This window comes from Peromyscus eremicus, chromosome 1 (genome assembly GCF_949786415.1).
Source record: "Peromyscus eremicus chromosome 1, PerEre_H2_v1, whole genome shotgun sequence".
NCBI classification, from domain to species: Eukaryota; Metazoa; Chordata; class Mammalia; order Rodentia; family Cricetidae; genus Peromyscus; species Peromyscus eremicus.
In genome coordinates, this window is record NC_081416.1 from 137,058,623 (window position 1) to 137,076,481 (window position 17,859).

The following is a 17,859-nucleotide window of genomic DNA, read 5'->3' on the forward strand; positions in this document are numbered from 1 at the left end:
TAAAATAAACACACAGACTCTTACATTATTTAAACTGCTTGGCCATTAGCTCAGGCCTATCATTGTCTAGCTCTCACTCTTATATTCAGCCCATTTCTATTAATCTTTACTTTGCCACGTGGCTTGTGGCTTACCGGTACTTTACATCTTCCTTGTCCTGGCGGTGGCTTCACCGGTCTCTCTTTCCTTCCTCCTTCCTCAATTCTCCCCTCTCCTTGTCCCGCATATACTTCCTGCCTGGTCACTGGCCAATCAGTGCTTTATTTATATAGAGTGATATCCATAGCACTTCCCCTTTTTTCTTTTTCAAAAAGGAAGGTTTTAATTTTAACATAGTAATATTACATATAACAAAATAATTATCGAGTAAGAATTATAGTTACAATATAAAAGAAGATATCTATCTTATATTTGTGAGTTTAAGGTTTTATATCTAACTTATCTTTTATCATAACTAAGGAAAATTGTAAGTATCTAGTCTTTAATCACATCAAAGACCTCAGAAGGATATAATACTACCTGAGAAATGGGAGAAGGATGCAAGCAACTTTCGGGAGTCTTGTAGGGTAGACAGAGACAGCTGACAGCCTGGACAGTCATTCAAAGTTCTCTTGTAAAGTTGGGGCATCTGTCTTTAGCCCACAGGCCTAGAGTCTCTTATTTACTTTTCTCTGTGTCCTGTAGAATGTCTGGCAGTTTCCTCTGCAAAGCAGGAACCTGAAGGACCATTTTGTCAAGCAAAGTTCAGTGGTCACCTTTTTATGGGTCCTGCATATCCAGTTGATCAAGCAGTCCAGGCAAGAACAGTTTTTTGCCCAAATGGCTATTTTTGTCAAGGTGAAGATAAACTCCATATGGAGTGTCTTCGATGCCCATACTCCTCTCTGAAGTAAATCAGTGCTGTCAGAAGCAGACTTGTCTCATTGTCCAGAAAGTCTAAATTTTTAAAACATTTTAAATGCCATATTCTGTAGGTCTTTGAAGTGTTTGAAGACTATCTATCTGAAATATATCTATGTATACCTAGAAGACTTAACTAACATGGCTACAAATATGATTATCATAGATGACTAACTATTAATCTATTTTTTAATTATCCATTACAATTTTAAATGAGTTACATAAACATAATACCTCACACAAGAATAGAAATATATATACAGTATAACAAAATTAAGTTTAAATTTGTATCAATAAACTAAAATCTATAGCAATGTAAAACATTTTAAACAAGTTGTTATTCTTTAAAAGTAGGTTCATTAATCTACCTTTTTATCCTATCATATCTAAACTTTCGCCCCCCCTTTTTTTAGAAAGAGATTGTATTTATAATCAACCTGTTTTAAATAAAAATATTGGTTTTTTCTCTGTCCCACACCAGAGAGCTCTTCTGATTTGGGACACAAGAATCTCTTAACCATTTTTTTAAGCAATATGTCTGGGTTTAGAGGGGGAGTGAGCCAATTCCATCTCTAAAGCCAGCTTAGTATATTTGGGAATTTGGGCATAGCTTGTTTTACTACTTTCTGCTGGAGGGGGGCACTGTATCTTATGGGGACATAAAGAAAATTTTAGGATTATGGAGTAGTCCATGAGGGTGTATCATCTGAGCCAGTTGCCTGAAACCGTTTTGGATGTTGGATTATCTGGGCCATGGTGTCATTGGAGACCTTTCAGGGGGTCTTGGCTGGTCAAACCTGATGTATCTTAATCTGGAACAAATCCATAGCCTCTGGCTTTCTGTGGAAACAAAAGCAGAGACTCTTTTCCAAAGCAACATATCCTTATATCCAAATTTTAAAGTCAAGGTACCCTTAAAATTTACATTTTGGCATAACTCAACAGCTTTTACAATCAAATGTTTTTCTTCAGTTACAAATATCAAAGACAACATAATCCAGATTCTCTGTGTGATAGCCGTCTGTACGTGGCTTATTACCTTTAATGTTTCTTTAAAGACTTTATTTTTAAAAACTATCTATTTGTTTATATAACTGTATATTTCTTTTTTGTCTTTTAAGCCTACGTACATTTTACACATATTGTAAACTATTCCATCTGAATCAGTCTTATTGTGAACCTATTGTTTTAAACTGCAGCATTGTAAGACTGAAACAGTGCTGTGGCTGCTGGCTCCACCCACTTCAGCTTCCCAACATGGTGGTGGTCCGTTTTCCGCCAGCTCCGGGAGCCTTAACTCTCAGAAATAGTGGGTCTACGCTTTTATCAAGGTAGCATGTAGCCCAGAAACCTCTTTTATATATATATATGGTAGACTACATCTACCATACAGCGTAATGTGCTGCTGGCAGACGCCTTATTTCTGCCATAATGCTGGTCAAACGCGCAGGCCAGGAACCCGCCAGTAGCTCAAACCCTTGTTTTGCAGTGTCTAGCTTCCCATATGAGACATGAATCAGGAACCTGGTTTTGGCTCTGTTTAGAATTGGTTATTAAATATTGTTAGGTTTAAAGTGGAAACTCGAGCTGTTGGGCGCCATTTGTAGCTGGAGAATTTTTCTCCAGCTCCCACCGCCAAGTCCCGCCAGTCCCAGAGACCACTTATAAAATAAACACACAGACTCTTACATTATTTAAACTGCTTGGCCATTAGCTCAGGCCTATCATTGTCTAGCTCTCACTCTTATATTCAGCCCATTTTTATTAATCTTTACTTTGCCATGTGGCTTGTGGCTTACCGGTACTTTATATCTTCCTTGTCCTGGTGGTGGCTCCAGCCGGTCTCTCTTTTCTTCCTCCTTTCTCAATTCTCCCCTCTCCTTGTCCCGCTTATACTTCCTGCCTGGTCACTGGCCAATCAGTGCTTTATTTATATAGAGTGATATCCATAGCACTGGTCTCCCATACATGAGTTCAAATGGTGGGATTGAAATGGCTTGCTTGGAAAGTGCAACAGAGCCTGAAGATAACTAGAGACAATAATTTCAACCAGTCAGTGTGAAGTTTCTGTGGCATCTTAATAAGAAAATTTTTTTGAAGACATGTTGGTATGCTTTACCTTCCCTGAGGACTTAGGTTGGTAGGTGATATGAAAATGCCATGGTACATTAAGAGCTTTAGATATGATCTAATTGGAGCTGAATTCCAGACAATTACCAGACTGAAGAAAGGCAGGGATCCCAAATAAGGGGATGTTCTCCAAGAGGAGGAGGTCAGTGACTTTCTGAGGCCATTTATTAGGAACCAGGAATGCCTCTACCGCACTTGTAATTGAGTTCAAGAGGAGGATACTCAATTCATCTGACAGTAGGCATAAGAGTAAAATAAAGCTGTCAGTCATTTCCTGGAAAGGAATGTCTAGCCTATTGGGTGGGAAAGTTTGGCTCCAATATTTGGAATTGGGATTTGACTTTTGGTAAATTTCACAGGAGGCATTAATAGTTCTTAGAACCTTAAGTCCTCAGAGGTAGACTGTAGGTGGGCTTTTATGAATTGAGACAGGGCATGACTATTAGCTTGAAAGAGCTGATGTAGATAGGACAGAATTTGCCTAGTGTCAGGAGTTGACTGTAATGATGTGGCCTGTTTTGTATGGATTCCCTGTGATGAATGTGGCAAGTCTGGACCTTTAAGAGCCACTCTCCTAGCTACCTTGTCAGCCTGGTTTATTCTCTTTGAGATGATGGAACTGTTGAAGTGCTTAGAGTGACAGTAGATGATTCCTATAGCTTTTGGGAGATGGAAGGCTTTTAGCAAGGTCATTATTTGGCCTGAGTTAGATAGGGATCCTCCCTTTGCTGTAAGGAGTCTGTGGTCTTTCCACATAGCAGCATGGGACAGTATGGTATTAAAAGCATATTTCAAGACTATATAACATTTAGGGATTGTCCCATGTCCAATTGTAAGGCATGGAGGTAGCTACAAGCCTAGCCTGTTGGTTAGTAAAATATGTGGTTAATGCTTGTGCTTCTACCACCTCAGCACCTGACACTAGGTCATAGCCAACTAACTTTATGTCTCCTCATGTGAAAACAGCTGCCATCTGTTTATGAAGTATAAGTGGCCTGAGGCAATGTGCCTTCCTGTGTATGTGAAGAATGGGGCAAAGGTTACTCAAGGTTTCAGTACAGGAAACAGATATAGAATTACCAGGATTAGGTGGAGGATGGTGTCTTGAAATATGAAGAGTTGGACAAGACTGGAAAGTAAGTGTGGTGACTCCCAGTATCACCACCTGGAGAGATTGAACTCTAGAAGGAGGTAAAGTTTGTAAGATTTTATACATTAAGAGATGGGACAGGTTGTAGTGGGAGAAGAGAGGTGTGAGTGACCCAAGGTTAGGTTTTTTTGATTTCCAAATAAGGAGCTCAGCCGAATGCAAGGTGCCCATCCCTGAGTGGTGAGGTCTAGTTTTATTGACAGGTATGATACAAGTGAAAAGAGGATCCCAGATGATGCCCTAGGGCACCTAGGGCATATCTCTCTCTTTCAGTTACATAAAGGGAAGGGATGAAATAGATTTGTAAGGTTTAGGGGCAGACTTTTGAAGACCTGCAAGGGGGCAGTTCATAAATTGATCCTAGCACTTGGGAGGCAGAGCCAGGCAGACCTAGGTGACCTGGAGGCCAGCATGGTCTAGAGAAGGAAATCCAGGACAGGTACCAAAGATACACAGAGAAACCCAATTTCTAAAACAAAAAACAAACAAACAAACAACAGAAAAAAAAACAATATAGAAATTGGAAACAACAGGACCACAGAGAGTGCTGTCAGATGCACAAGGCAGCCCAGAGTCACAATCAGAAAAGTGCAGAGAGGAATGGAGCCTTTCTTGTAGATAGGTAGATTTTAGGACTAAGAAACTGAAAACTCATTCAGCCCACCAGCCAACATCAGCCAGTTTTCTACTCTTAGTTGGAGGCAGAGCCCATGGTAAATTACGTTTTATCCTGTACTCCCCTTTCAGTTTCCCTGCTACTTTAAGAACACACGAGGGAGGGGGTGAGAGATGAGTCAGCTGCTCTGATTCAGATCTCCAAATTCATTGATGTCATTTGCTTTCTATTCCTGGGTTTCAGATTTCACTCCTTATTGGTTCCTAATCTAAGTATATTCAAATAGGAGGCAGTCCGATCAAATAAAAATGCCTGCACTGAAGGGTTTTACCAGCCAGGCTCCTGGCTAAAGTCCAGCTCGCAACTGGAATTAGTCAGGATCCTGACTGGAAACAACTCCAGAGAAAGAAACCTGTCCCAGAGCCCTGCAATAGACCAAGGCAATATAAACCTAGAATAGAAAGGGATTTGGTAGGATTTCCCACACTCCTGCTCTGAGTCACGTGCACCTGTTTGCTGTGCAGGAAATATTCTCCTGTCTCTAAAGCCACTGCTTCAGCCTTAGTATCTGTGATCTCTGCCTCATTCTTGCATTCTGCATTATCACATTATTGGTAAAGAAGATTTATGTTGGGAAACACTACCTGACATAAAACCGGAGTGTATTGATCAAATGCTCCCTCAAAGGACCCATTAAAAAATGACTGTGTCAGGGAATATTCTCACAGCCACCTGGGATTCTGTGAAAATGTCAAGTGTCAGATTCCACAAATAAGTGCATTTGGGAAATCTAAAATAGCATATCAAATACTGATACCTGAACGGTACAATTGACAGGCCAAATCAGAAACAGCCATCAGCAGGTGGAAAGCAAGGCTTTCAATTAGATATCCAGGGCCAAGTTGCTGGAAATATGATCACCCCCCTATTTACCACAGGATGCTTTTCTCATTTGGGAATTACATTTTCAGGTTCATTTTTATAACTGCTCACAAATTTACTTGAGAGGGTGAAATGACTCAGCAGCTGTGAAGCAGAACTCAAAGAGTATCACAGGATTTGCTTTCCATTGGTAGATTTGAGATCACTCTCCTTATTGGTTCCTGAGCAAGGGTCATTCCCAACTCCCACATTTCCCAAGTTTGTTCTTGCTTATTCGAAGCAGGAAATATTAGTTAGAATGATAGAGGGGAGAGTAACAGATAGAAATTACAGATTAGCCTCAAGATTGCCTGAATTTTAATCCCTGTTTCCTAGGATATTTAAAGAAATGCCAAGGGGTGGAGCAAAAGACCCCTCCCCAGCACAGCAAAGTGTAGACCATCTCAGACACCTGTACTCAGGCCCATGGTCCAATCATCCTCTCTATGCAGACTTGCTGGGTAAATGGGCTCTAATAGGTTCCTTTTCCAGACACATTTGGAAAGCACACAGTCCTGCTTCAGAGGCAAGGAGAGCTAATAAATTTGTCAGCAGAGCAGGTTCTTACCTGTCAGGCTCTGGCTATATTTGGGGTCTCAGTTGCCCATGGGTATAACCAAAACCCTATTGTACATTGACCCAGACAAAGCAAAATGTTCCTAACATACACAAGAGACAGATCCCTTGGATATTCACAAAGTCAGAGATTGTTTGAATCCCACCATTACAGCCCTGAGTCACCTGATGCTGTCAAATGTACAGCAAGCAGATCCTGCTTCTGCATATACTACTTGTCTTTAAAGATGTGGCCTTAGTTTACATTCACTTCATGTGTTCCTATCTGGCAGATACTAGAGGAATCCTGCCCTTTTCTTATGAAGTTACTCCTTCCCTTAAGGATATGGCATCTGTGTGTCAGGCTTGAAGTGCTGCTCTATGGGCAAGGAAGATGATTTTCTTGAGGCTTTAGTATCTGGCAAAGACTAGCGAATTCCTGCTCTTTCTTCTACCCTGGGAGATTTATTTTGGGGATAGCTATGGTACTGTACATTCACTCATGATCCTCAGAGTCACTGAAAATATCGCTTAATAATGTATGGAGACAGTACACTACCTGTCACCCAAGAAAATAAGGTATGAATCACAAAGTGTAGCACACGAAAATTACTTGTTATCATCCTGTTGCCATATGTGTTCTCACAGGCTCAACTTTCCATTCTTGTTTTGCTCTATTACTGTGTTCTGGCATACAGAATCTCTTTTACGTAATCTTTTCTTACTTGTTAGTCCATTCCCACATATGACACCAGACAGTACATGTGCCTTTTTGGAAATAAATTATTTATTGTTGATTGCAGAGAGGTATTCAGTACTTCCCTGGAAAATATTAAACACACCAGATTTCCTTTTTTCTTTGGTATATATTTTTGCATGTATTGAGTAAATACAGATCTTATCTTGTGTCTCCCCTTCCACAACACTGAATTCCTATGTCCTATAGTAAAGTTGAGACCAGAAAATATTGGTATATTTGAATCATCAACCACCTCTGATTCTCTTTGGATATTTCTGCCATCTCTTCAATACAAATGTAAGGGGATCTCAGGTATTGTTTTGAAGAAGATATTAAAATTCAAAATATAATAACCAAAAGCCTCTCTGGCTCTATAGTCAGACCCTCCCTGCACATCATTGTGTTGTTTCCCAACTATTGCCTGAAGTAACATCTCTGATGAGAGCCAGGTGATTCACAGATATATTAGCATATCCCTGTCATTGGGACCAAGTCAGGGTTAAGTTCCTGTGGCATCATAATAAGAATGTTTTTTTTAAAAATATTATTGGTATACTGTACCTTCCCTGAGTCTTATGATGATAAGGGATATGAAAATTCCAAGGTATATTAAATGTTTTAGATATGGTTTACAAATCTGGAAGGTGAACTCCAGTCTATTATCAGAATGAAGAAATGCAGTGATCCCAAATCCTGGGGAAGGAGGTCAGGGACTGTCTGAGACCACTTATTAGAAACAAGAAATACCTCTATACAACTCAAAAATGAGTCCCCAACCATGAGGAGACATTTAATCTGTCTGACTGTGGGCATATGGGTAACATTGAGCTGCCAGTCAGGCCTTAGAAGGTAACCTCTAACCTAGTTGGTGGGAAAAGGTTTGCTCCAAAATTTGGAATTGGATTCTGTCTTTTGACAACTTTTACAATTGCCAATAATAGTTTTTAAGAACTGTAAGTCATCAGAGGTAGGTGTACCTGAAGTTAATCTGTTCCTTCCCAGCTCCCATGGCACAGAGAACCAAGCAAACACTCAGAGACATCTTATTTACAAACTGTGTGGCCTAATGGCTCAGGCTTCTTGTTAGCTGTTCTTATACCTTAAATTAACCCATTTCTATTAATCTATAAGTTGCCATGTGGTTTGTGGCTTACCAATATCTTACCATGTTTCTTCTCATCATGACAGCTGGCAGCATCTCCCTCATTCAGCCTTCCATTTCCCCGAATTCTCCTCTCCCTTTGTTCCACATATACTCCCTGCCTGGCTATTGGCCAATCAGCACTTTATTTATTCCCCAAACAGAGTAACGCCTTCAGAGCATACAGAATATCCCACAGCACTTCCCCCTTTTTTTTCCAAAAAGGAAGGTTTTAATTTTCACATAGTACAATTACATATAACAAAACAATTATCAAGCAAGAATTATAGTTATAATATCTAGCCTATTTATATTTGCCAAAATTAACAAAGATATCCTATCTATCCTATATTTGTGAGTCTAAGGTTTAATATCTAACTTGTCTCTTATCATAACTAAGGAAAATTATAACTATCTAGTCTTCAACTACATCAAAGACTTCACAAGTATATACTATTACCTGAGAAATGGGAGAAGGATGCAAGCAACTTTCCAGAGTCTTGTGAGAATATTCAGAGAGGGCTGGCAGCCTGGACAGTCATCCAAAGTTCTTTTAAAGATGGAGCATCTGTCTTCAGCCCACAGTCCTAGAGTCTCTCAGTCACTTCTCTCTGTGTCCTATAGAAAGTCTGGCAATTTCCTCAGCGAAGCAGGAACCTAAAGGTCCATTTTGCCAAAAAAAAGTTCAGTGGTCACTTTCCTATGGTCCCTGAATGTCCAGTCACACATTTTTTCAATTAGTCCAGGCAAGAACATTTTCTTTCCCAAATGGCTATTTTGGCCAAGAAGAAGATAAACTCCATACAGAGTATCTTCAATGCCCATCCTCCTCTCTGAAGTAAATTGTTGATGCCAAGAGCAGACATGTCTCACTGCACAGAAAGTCTAAATTTTTAAAAATATTTTAAATGCCATATTGTGTAGGTCATTGAAGTTTTTGAAGATTACCTATCTAACTGAATTATGTCTATGTATACCTAGAAAACTTAATATGACTATATATTTGACTATCATAGAATACTAATTATTAATCTATATTTTTAATTATCCAGTACATTCTAACTGAGTTACATAAACATAATATCTTAAACAAGAGTAGAAGTATATATACAGTATAACTAAAATTTATAGCAATGTAAAACATTTTAAACACGTTCTTTAAAAGTAGATTCAGCCGGGAGGTGGTGGCGCACACCTTTAATCCCAGCACTCGGAAGGCAGAGCCAGGCAGATCTCTGTGAGTTCGAGGCCAGTCTGGGCTACCAAGTGAGTTCCAGGAAAATGTGCAAAGCTACACAGAGAAACCCTGTCTCGAAAAACCAAAAAAAAAAAAATAGATTCAATAATCTACCCTTTCTTTCTATCATATCTATATCCTATCCCCCATTTTTATATTTAGAAAGAGATTGTATTTAAAATCAACCCTTTTTAAATAAAAATATGGCTTTATTTCTGTCCCCCACTAGAGAGTTCTTTATGGGACAAAAGAATCTCTCCACCTTTGTTTTAGCAATATGCTTGGGTTTAGAGAAGGAGTGAGCCAATTTCACCTCCAAAGCCATATTTGTATATTTGGGAATTTGGGCATAGTGTCTCATACTACTTCCTGCTGGACATAAAGAAAATTTTAGAATTATGGGGTAGTCCGTGAGTTGTATTGTCTGAGTCAGTTGTCTTATAGAAAACTTTGTGTAACTCAGTGGGAATATGTCATGCCCACATGCCTGGAACCCACTATAGAGTTGTTCAAGCCCGCATGTTGCAGCATCTAGCCACCTGCATGAGACATGGTTCCTGCTCCTTTTATTTATTTGTTTGTTTGCTTGTTTGTTTGTTTGTTTTTTGAGACAGGGTTTCTCTGTGTAGCTTTGTACCTTTCCTGGAACTTGCTTTGTACACCAGGTTGGCCTCGAACTCACAGAGATTTGTCTGCCTCTGCCTCCGTGTGCAAGGATTAAAGGTATGCACTACTACTGCCCGGCTCCTGCACCTTTTAGAATTGGTTATTTTCAGGTTTTAGGTGGAAACAGGAGCTATTGGGTGCCATTGGTAGCTGAAGTTACCCTGCTCCTGCCTGGTTCCTGCTCCCCTCTTACCCAAGCAAACCCACAGACACTTTTATTATTTACAAACTTTATGGCCTAATGGCTCAAGCTTCTTGTTAGTTGTTGTTATATCATAAATTAACCCATTTCTATTATTCTATAAGTTGCCAAGTGACTTGTGGCTTACCAATATCATTACATGTTGCTTCTCATCATGGCTTCTGGCAGCGTCTCCCTCATTCAGCCTTCCACTTCCCAGAATCCTCTTCTCTCTTTGTCCTGCCTATACTTCCTTCCTGGCTACTGGCCAATGGGCACTTTTTATTGACCAACCAGAGCAACAGATTCAGAGCATACATAACATCCTACAGCAGGTAGGCTGTAGGTGCCCTTCTATGAACTGAGACAGAGCAAGACTATTAGGGTAAAAAAGCTGGTATAGATAGCACATAATTGGCCTAGTGTCAGGAGCTGACTGTGAGGATGTGTTTTGAACTATATGTATTGCCTGTAGTGAAGGACATGAGTCTGGTCTCTAGACTGCCACTGTCCTAGCTGCCTGGTCAGTACAGTTATTTCCCTTAGAGATGATAAAGCTGTCAATCTGATGAGATTGACAGTGAATAATTCCTATTATTTTTGGGAAATAGGAAGCTTTTTTCATGGCCATTGTTAGGCCTGAGTTAGTTATGAACTATCCTTTTGCTGTGAGAAGCCCATGCTTATTCCAGATATGAATGTGGGACAGGAGGATATGAAAAGTATATTTGGAAGCTGGTGGCACAAGTCCTTTATACAAGCACTTGGGAGTCAGACCAAGGCAGATGTCTGTGAGTTCAAAGCTAGCATGTTTTATAGGGCGAGATTCAGGGCAGGCATCAAAATTACACAGAGTTATCTGTCTTGCAAAAGAAAAATAAAAAGCATATTTAGAGTATGTATGACCTTTAGGAATTGCCCCTGTGCCAACTGGAAGGTACAGGTGAGAGACATTATTAGCTCAGCCTGTTGGTTAGTAGTGTATGTCTTTGATTCTGCCACCCCAGCATCTGACACTATGGCATATCCTGCTTAAGGGTCCTATCATGTAAAAAGGAGCAGCCATCTGTGTAGCAGGTATAAGTGGCCTGAGGCAATTCACACTCCTGTATGTGTGAAGGATGAGGCAAAAATTTCTTTTGGATTTAAGTGCAGTAGTGAGATGTGGAATAGTCAGCACTAGTTCGAGAAAGGTGTATTGAAATATTAACAAGAGGGCAATTCTGGAAAGTAAGTGTGGTATTTTCCAGTAATAACACTTGGAGACAAAAAACTCAGGAAGTAGGAAAAGTTTTGGGACAAGTTAAGGTGGGAAGAGAAATTAGTGGGTGACTCAAAGTTTATTTTTTTTGATTCACTATTAAGGAGCTTAGCAGCAACAAAATCACATATGATTGGTGAGGATCCCTGTGTGGTGAGGTGTAGTTTTTTGACAGGTATGCTACAGGTGCAATGGAGGGTCCCTGCTGATGCCCTAGAGTCCCAAGGGAATATCACTCTCTTTCTGTTACATAGATGGAGAAGGGATGAGTTGATCAGGGAGGTGTAGTGCAGAATAATGAAGAGGAGCCTATTAGAACTTCTGGAAAGGATTAATAATGGGGTGAATGAGGAGTTCATATAGGATCCCTGAGCTGCCTCTTATAAGGGGTGAGCAAGGAGATTAAAAAGATTGAATGCAGGACCACAAGGAGTTAGCTAATCCTAGAAAGGACAGAATATCCTGTTTAGTAGAGTGGCCTGCAAAAGACTAAATTAGATGCTTTCTATCTGAAGATATAGGCTAATATGATGTAGTAATGCTTATACCCAAATAGGTGACCTGAGGAGTGGAGAGCTGAATTTTGGAACTTGAGATTCCATAACTACAGATGTGCAAAAATTTAGAAGTGTAGTTTTTAGTTTAACTAATTTATATGTATGGGCTACAGAATAAAATGATATCTACTTATTGTATTAGTTAAAATCAATGAGGGAGAAGGAGAGCAAGCCAGAAGCTGGGGATTGACAAAATAGTTATGGGATGTCCATTAATCCCTGTGTCATGACAGTCTAAGTTAGCTAAATGTACTGGTAAGTTTCAGGGTCTTTTCAGGATAAGGAAAAGATATTTTGAGACAGAGGACTGAGAAGTATAGAAAAGAAGCTGTCCTTGAGATCTAGAACTGAGAAGTGTGTGGTTTCTGAAGGGATTGTGGTTTCTAAAGAATTGTGTCAAGTTTAGGCATGGAGAGGACCACTGCAGACTTAATGTTCTGTAGGTGTAGTGATATTTTATTTGTGGTGATATGTTATTTATGCTTTATTAAAGCTTGCTGGAGATCAGGTGGGAAAGGCCAGCGATTTTAAGTAAAAAAAAAAAAAATTCAGGCAGCACATGCCCTCAATCATATCACTTATCAGACAGGGTCTCTGTGAGTTCAAGGTCATACTAGGGAACAGAACAAAGCATGGTGACACACTCCTTTAAGGTCAGTACCAAACATAAAGCCCTGGAGTTCTGTACAGACATACAATGTAAGAAAGAGATAGCTGGGCTAATATAGCCAATTAAAGGGCATAAGATCAAGGCAATAAAGGCACGGGCAAGACAGCAAGTAGCTTGCATTTGGAAGTTGCAGGGTTGGTGAGGTAAGGTTTGCCTGTGACTTTTCCAATTTCCCTGATCTCCCAATCTTCATCCCTACATTTTGCACCGTGGTTTTTTTCATATAATGAGACCATGTAGAAATTCTTCTACATGCACGTCTTAAGTCAGGTGGTATATTCTATTAGTCTTCTTAACTCTAAGTACAGAGGTGTTAAAAGGAGAAGAGTTTGGATGAAGTAGCATCTTTCTGAGAAGTTCAGGGATGACAGGCTTAAGTGCTCTAAGGCTCTGGAGTGAAAGAGTGTACTGAGTTTGAGTGATCTACCAGGTAGTGTGCTGGAACTGGATAAAAATAGAGGAATGGTTTCTAGCAACAGAAGTGTTCTTTCTGTCCAAGACTATGGGGTCCACTTGAAAGATTGAAAAGGGAAATGACATGTTGGAGCTAGTGGGCTGAGAGTTTAGGAGGAAGAGGAGAGGAGCTGCTGGCAAATCTGTGTTAGGGAAATGTGGGCACAAATGAAATACAAGCTAGTGCCTTAGCTAAAATAATCTCTTCCCATTAGGGGCACAGGGCAGGTTTGGGCAAAAACAAAACTGTGTGTAAGAGATATACCCCTGAAAATACAATTAAGTCATGGGGTTTAGTGAGGTAAGTAAGTGCCACACCAACTCCAGTGTCCTCTGTGTGACATGAACAATTATGTTAATAATAGTGGACGTGAGATACGTGTCCCACAAGACTAAGCTCCCTGGAGGTCCCTGGCAGAGTGCCCATGTTATGCCTCCTTTTCAAAGGAGACATGCTTCATGGATCATGAGCTCCCTGGGCCATCAGTTCTAAATAACTGATAATGTTCTACTTAATCTATGAAGCATAGCCAAAATTAATGAATGCTTGGGTTGTGAACTATGGAGAAAAGGGGAAGCTGGACATGGATCTTAATCAAATATAGCAGAATGAGCTATTTTTTAAGACCTCAAGCCACTAGATAAAAAAAAAAGTATAATAGATCAGGCACTTCTAGGGAATAAACACTCACCCACTAGGAATCCTTTAGGAATCCCAACTAACGTGATTTATGGCAGAAGGCGTTATCTCATAGGAGGCAGATGGTGGGCCACTCTGTTGAGGAAGTTCAGCTTGGGAAACTTAAGGACTACAGCAGAACCCCTTCCCCTTACAGGCGAAAAAGTACAAGAGTCCATATTCCAACAGGTTAAAAGGTTTTATATTAAAAGAGATATATGATGAAAAACTGAAGAAAGACTTAGGGAGGATCTGCAGCATCCAAATTGGCTAAATGGGTCATGAGAAGCAGAAAATTAGAAGTGCATAATAAACTAGATAAGATGAGGGACACAGCCACAACCGCAAAGAAGCCTTCACAAGTCTAGGGACTGTAGTAAGTTTAAAAAACACAGACTGCTCTTTGGGTCATAAAGTTCTGGTGAGTGAAGGGATATGTCTAGTGACGATTAATAATTGTGTGCTTGCTGTTTTTTAAAGACGATGTAATTGAATTACTGCCAAGCTCTTGTTGTTCCTTGTATGACTTGATAGTTTTCTTTTCTGTATATAAACTACTGATTTGCAGAAGTAAAATTACAGCAGATTCAAACCACTTCTGAGTGTGTTGTCTGTCTGTCATTCGCCGAATCCTTGCCTTCCTGACTACCCAAGCCCTGGTTCTCCTATGGTCGTGGTACCCCCAGTCCGTGGCAAATAAGGCTGTCCCCCTACCCAGACAACAGGGAGATTGGAATGACAGGTAAGACCCAAAACTCCCACAGGATTCAGTAAGGGCCTCCAGTGTCCAAAGGAGGGAAATGGGTCATCCCTATACAATAATGGCTATTCTAGTTTTCTGGTGTGATATGACTGTTGTTGGGTAAGGACCTGGAACCTTCAATTGTCCATTACCCAGGGTAGGAGATTGCCTGTACGTTGGTCTTTGATTGATGTCCCCATGTCTTGAGTTACACAGGGGCAGTCAACAGACCTATGTCCATATTGATAGCATTTTAATGAGGCCCAGGTGGCCTGTATCAGGCAGGACTGGCACAAGCCCAATGGCTTTCTCTACCACATTTCAAACAGGGACCTGGCAGCCTTCTTGTGGCTGGTCAGATAGCCTGTGCTAGATTTGACAGTCTTCTTTTCAGGCTTATTCATGTCTCACATAGCTATGCCATGCAGGAACATAGTCTATGTAATCAAGCTGCATACAGGTTACATAATCACATACAACAGGGTAACTTAGTAGGCAAGACCCTGGGATGCCTAAGCTATCTTCCTGACTGATGGACAGAGGATGCACAGTCATGTAGTTAGGGGGTGGCCTGGATTCATAAAACCACAAGACACCATCAGCCAGTTTCTACTGTTAGATGGACACAGTACCCATAGTAATTACATTTTATCCTGTGTTCCCCTTTCAGTTTCCCTGCTCCTTTTACCACACACAGAAAGGAGGGAGAGACAGATGAGTCAGCAGCTCTGACTCCAAATTCAGTGCTGTCATTTGCTTTCCATTCCATTTTAGACAGCACTCTCTTTATTGGTTCCTAATCTATGTATATTTGAATATGAGTCAGACAGATGGAATAAAAAGGCTTGCAGTCCACAGTTCCACTAGCCAGGCTTCTGGCTAAATTCCAGTGCGTAGCTGGATTTAGCCAGAAGCCTGGATGTAAACAACACAAGAGAAGGACAACTGTCCCAGAGAACTGCAGCAAACAGAGGCAACAGAGACCTCGGATATGCAGGGATTTGGTGGGATTGCCCACACTCCTGCTGTGAGTCACCTGCACCAGGTTACATGAAATGTCCTCTTTCCTCTGAAGCCACTGCTTCAGCCTTAATATCTGTTATCATTGCCTTAGATTTGAATCCTGCATTATCTGCAAGGAAGATGTGTGTCAGGAAAAAATACCTGACAGAAACCAGGGATGTATTGATCATATGCTCCCTCAGAGGGCCCATTAAGAAAATGACTGTGTCAGTGGCAGTTCTCACTTAGCCACCTTGGACTCTATGACAATTTCAAGAATCAGATTCCACAAATAAGTGTGTTTGGGGAATCTAAAGTGGAATATCAATAACTGTTACCTGAAAGGTACAATTTGCAGCCCAGAATCACAATCAGCCATCAGAAGGTACGAAGTGATGCTTTCAGGTAGATAGCCAGGATACAGGACCAAGTACCGGGTATATGATCACCTTCTAGTTTGTTTGATTCCAGCATTACAGATCTGAATCACCTGATCCTGTCAAATGTGCAGCAAACTGATTCCTGAATCTGCAGCTACTACTTCTCTTTAAAGGTGTGGTCTCCCTCTCTTGGTTCGAATTCACTTCAGGCTTTAGGTTCTGGCTGAGACTAAGGGAGTCCTGCTCTTTCCTTCTTCTGAAGGTACTGCTTCCGTTAAAGATATGACATCCCTGTTTCAGTCTTGAAGTCCTGCTCTATGGGCAAGGAAGATGATTTTCTTGAGGCTTCAGTATCTGGCAGAGACTAGGAAAATCCTGCTCTTTCCTCTACCCTGGGATATTTAATGTGTGAATGGCTATTGTATTGTACTTTTATTCATAAACCTTAGAGTCACTGAAAATATGGAGCAGTAACATTGGCAGTCACTTCTCTGTCACCAAAGGCAATAAAGTATGGAAAATAAAATATAGCACAGGAAACTTACTTGTTTTCATCCTGATGCCATTTAGGTACTCACAGGTTCAACTTTGAATTCTTGGTTTGCATTATCACCGTGTTCTGGCTTACAGAAATCTCTTGCACATGATTTTGTCCTACTTCTCAGCACATTCCTATATATGAAACCAAGGAAAGCTTTAGCTTCGTTGGAAGTAAATTATTTATTGATGATAGCAGACTGGTATTCAATACTTCATTTGATAATAATAGACACATCAGATTCATTTTTCTTGGATATTTTTTTGTGTGTGCTTTGATCCAATGAAGATCTTATCTTATATCTCCACCCTCAGATTCTGAATTCTTATGTCTGATAGTAAAGTTAATACTGGAAAATATTTTTATGTTGGAATCATCAACCACTTCCAAATCTGTTGGAAGCTGTCTGCCATCTTTTCAATTCAAATGTATGGGTTTCTCAGGTAGAGGTTAAAACATGAAATATCAGAACATTGTACCTTTAAGCCTCTCATGCTCTTTAGAAAACCCTTCTCTGCACATCATTGTGTTTTTCCCAAACTGTTGACAGATGAGGGCCAAATGATGCACAAATATATGAGTATATCAATGCCATTGGGACTCAGTTTATTTCTATATGACTCGGGCAGAAAGAAAGAAATTGTTTTTGTATAAGTCTGTCACTATTCTAGTCTCAGGTTCCTAGCCATTAAATGCAGTGTGAGGTATTCCTTCCAATTTTTGGTCTTAATCATTACCCACATAATTTCTTAATTCCTTGCTTGATTATATGAACACTATGATAAAATTATATTTGAGAGTTGCTCACTATTTTCTCTTTTTGAGTATGTAGCTCATGAGAATGGGAAGTTTTGTTGTTCCTCATTTTAATCCAATAACATGTAGACTAACCTTCAGTCCTATAACATGTAGTCATTCCCAGTGAAGCTTCTAAATAGCAGCAGATGGTGTTCTCTTCTAGGATGACATAAGATTGTAGGGACTTCAAAAGTAGGTTTTTTCCCATCATAATGGAAAGTTAAAGTATATTTTTGAAATAGATAGTTAAGCTCCAGTTTGGCACTAAAGGCATACCTTTGGCCGTGAAGTAAAACAAATAATACATTACTGCCATGTTAGTGAGAAAAAACAGATACCCTTCATAGTATAAGGGTCAATCTTCACAATATCTTTCCACTTATTCCATGATGCTTTTCAATTACTTTATAATATTTAGATAAGTTTATGTGTGTGTATATGTATGAGTTTAATGGTTATTTATGACAATACTAAGGTAGCTTTTTAATACTGAACTTTGTAATAGGATTTCTCTAGCTATGCAATGTCTTTTCTTTGTAAAAT

General features: G+C 39.9%; 1 long non-coding RNA gene across 1 annotated transcript; it reads right to left on the bottom strand.

Moving 5' to 3' along the window:
• Nucleotides 1-7,037: 7,037 nt before the first annotated feature.
• On the bottom strand, nt 7,038-16,635 carry LOC131902321 (uncharacterized). Its single transcript, XR_009377065.1, has 3 exons — nt 16,526-16,635; nt 8,613-8,809; nt 7,038-7,094 (listed from the first exon to the last, which is right to left on the bottom strand). It is a non-coding gene; the product is annotated as an uncharacterized LOC131902321 (long non-coding RNA).
• Between the last annotated feature and the right edge of the window lie 1,224 nt (nt 16,636-17,859).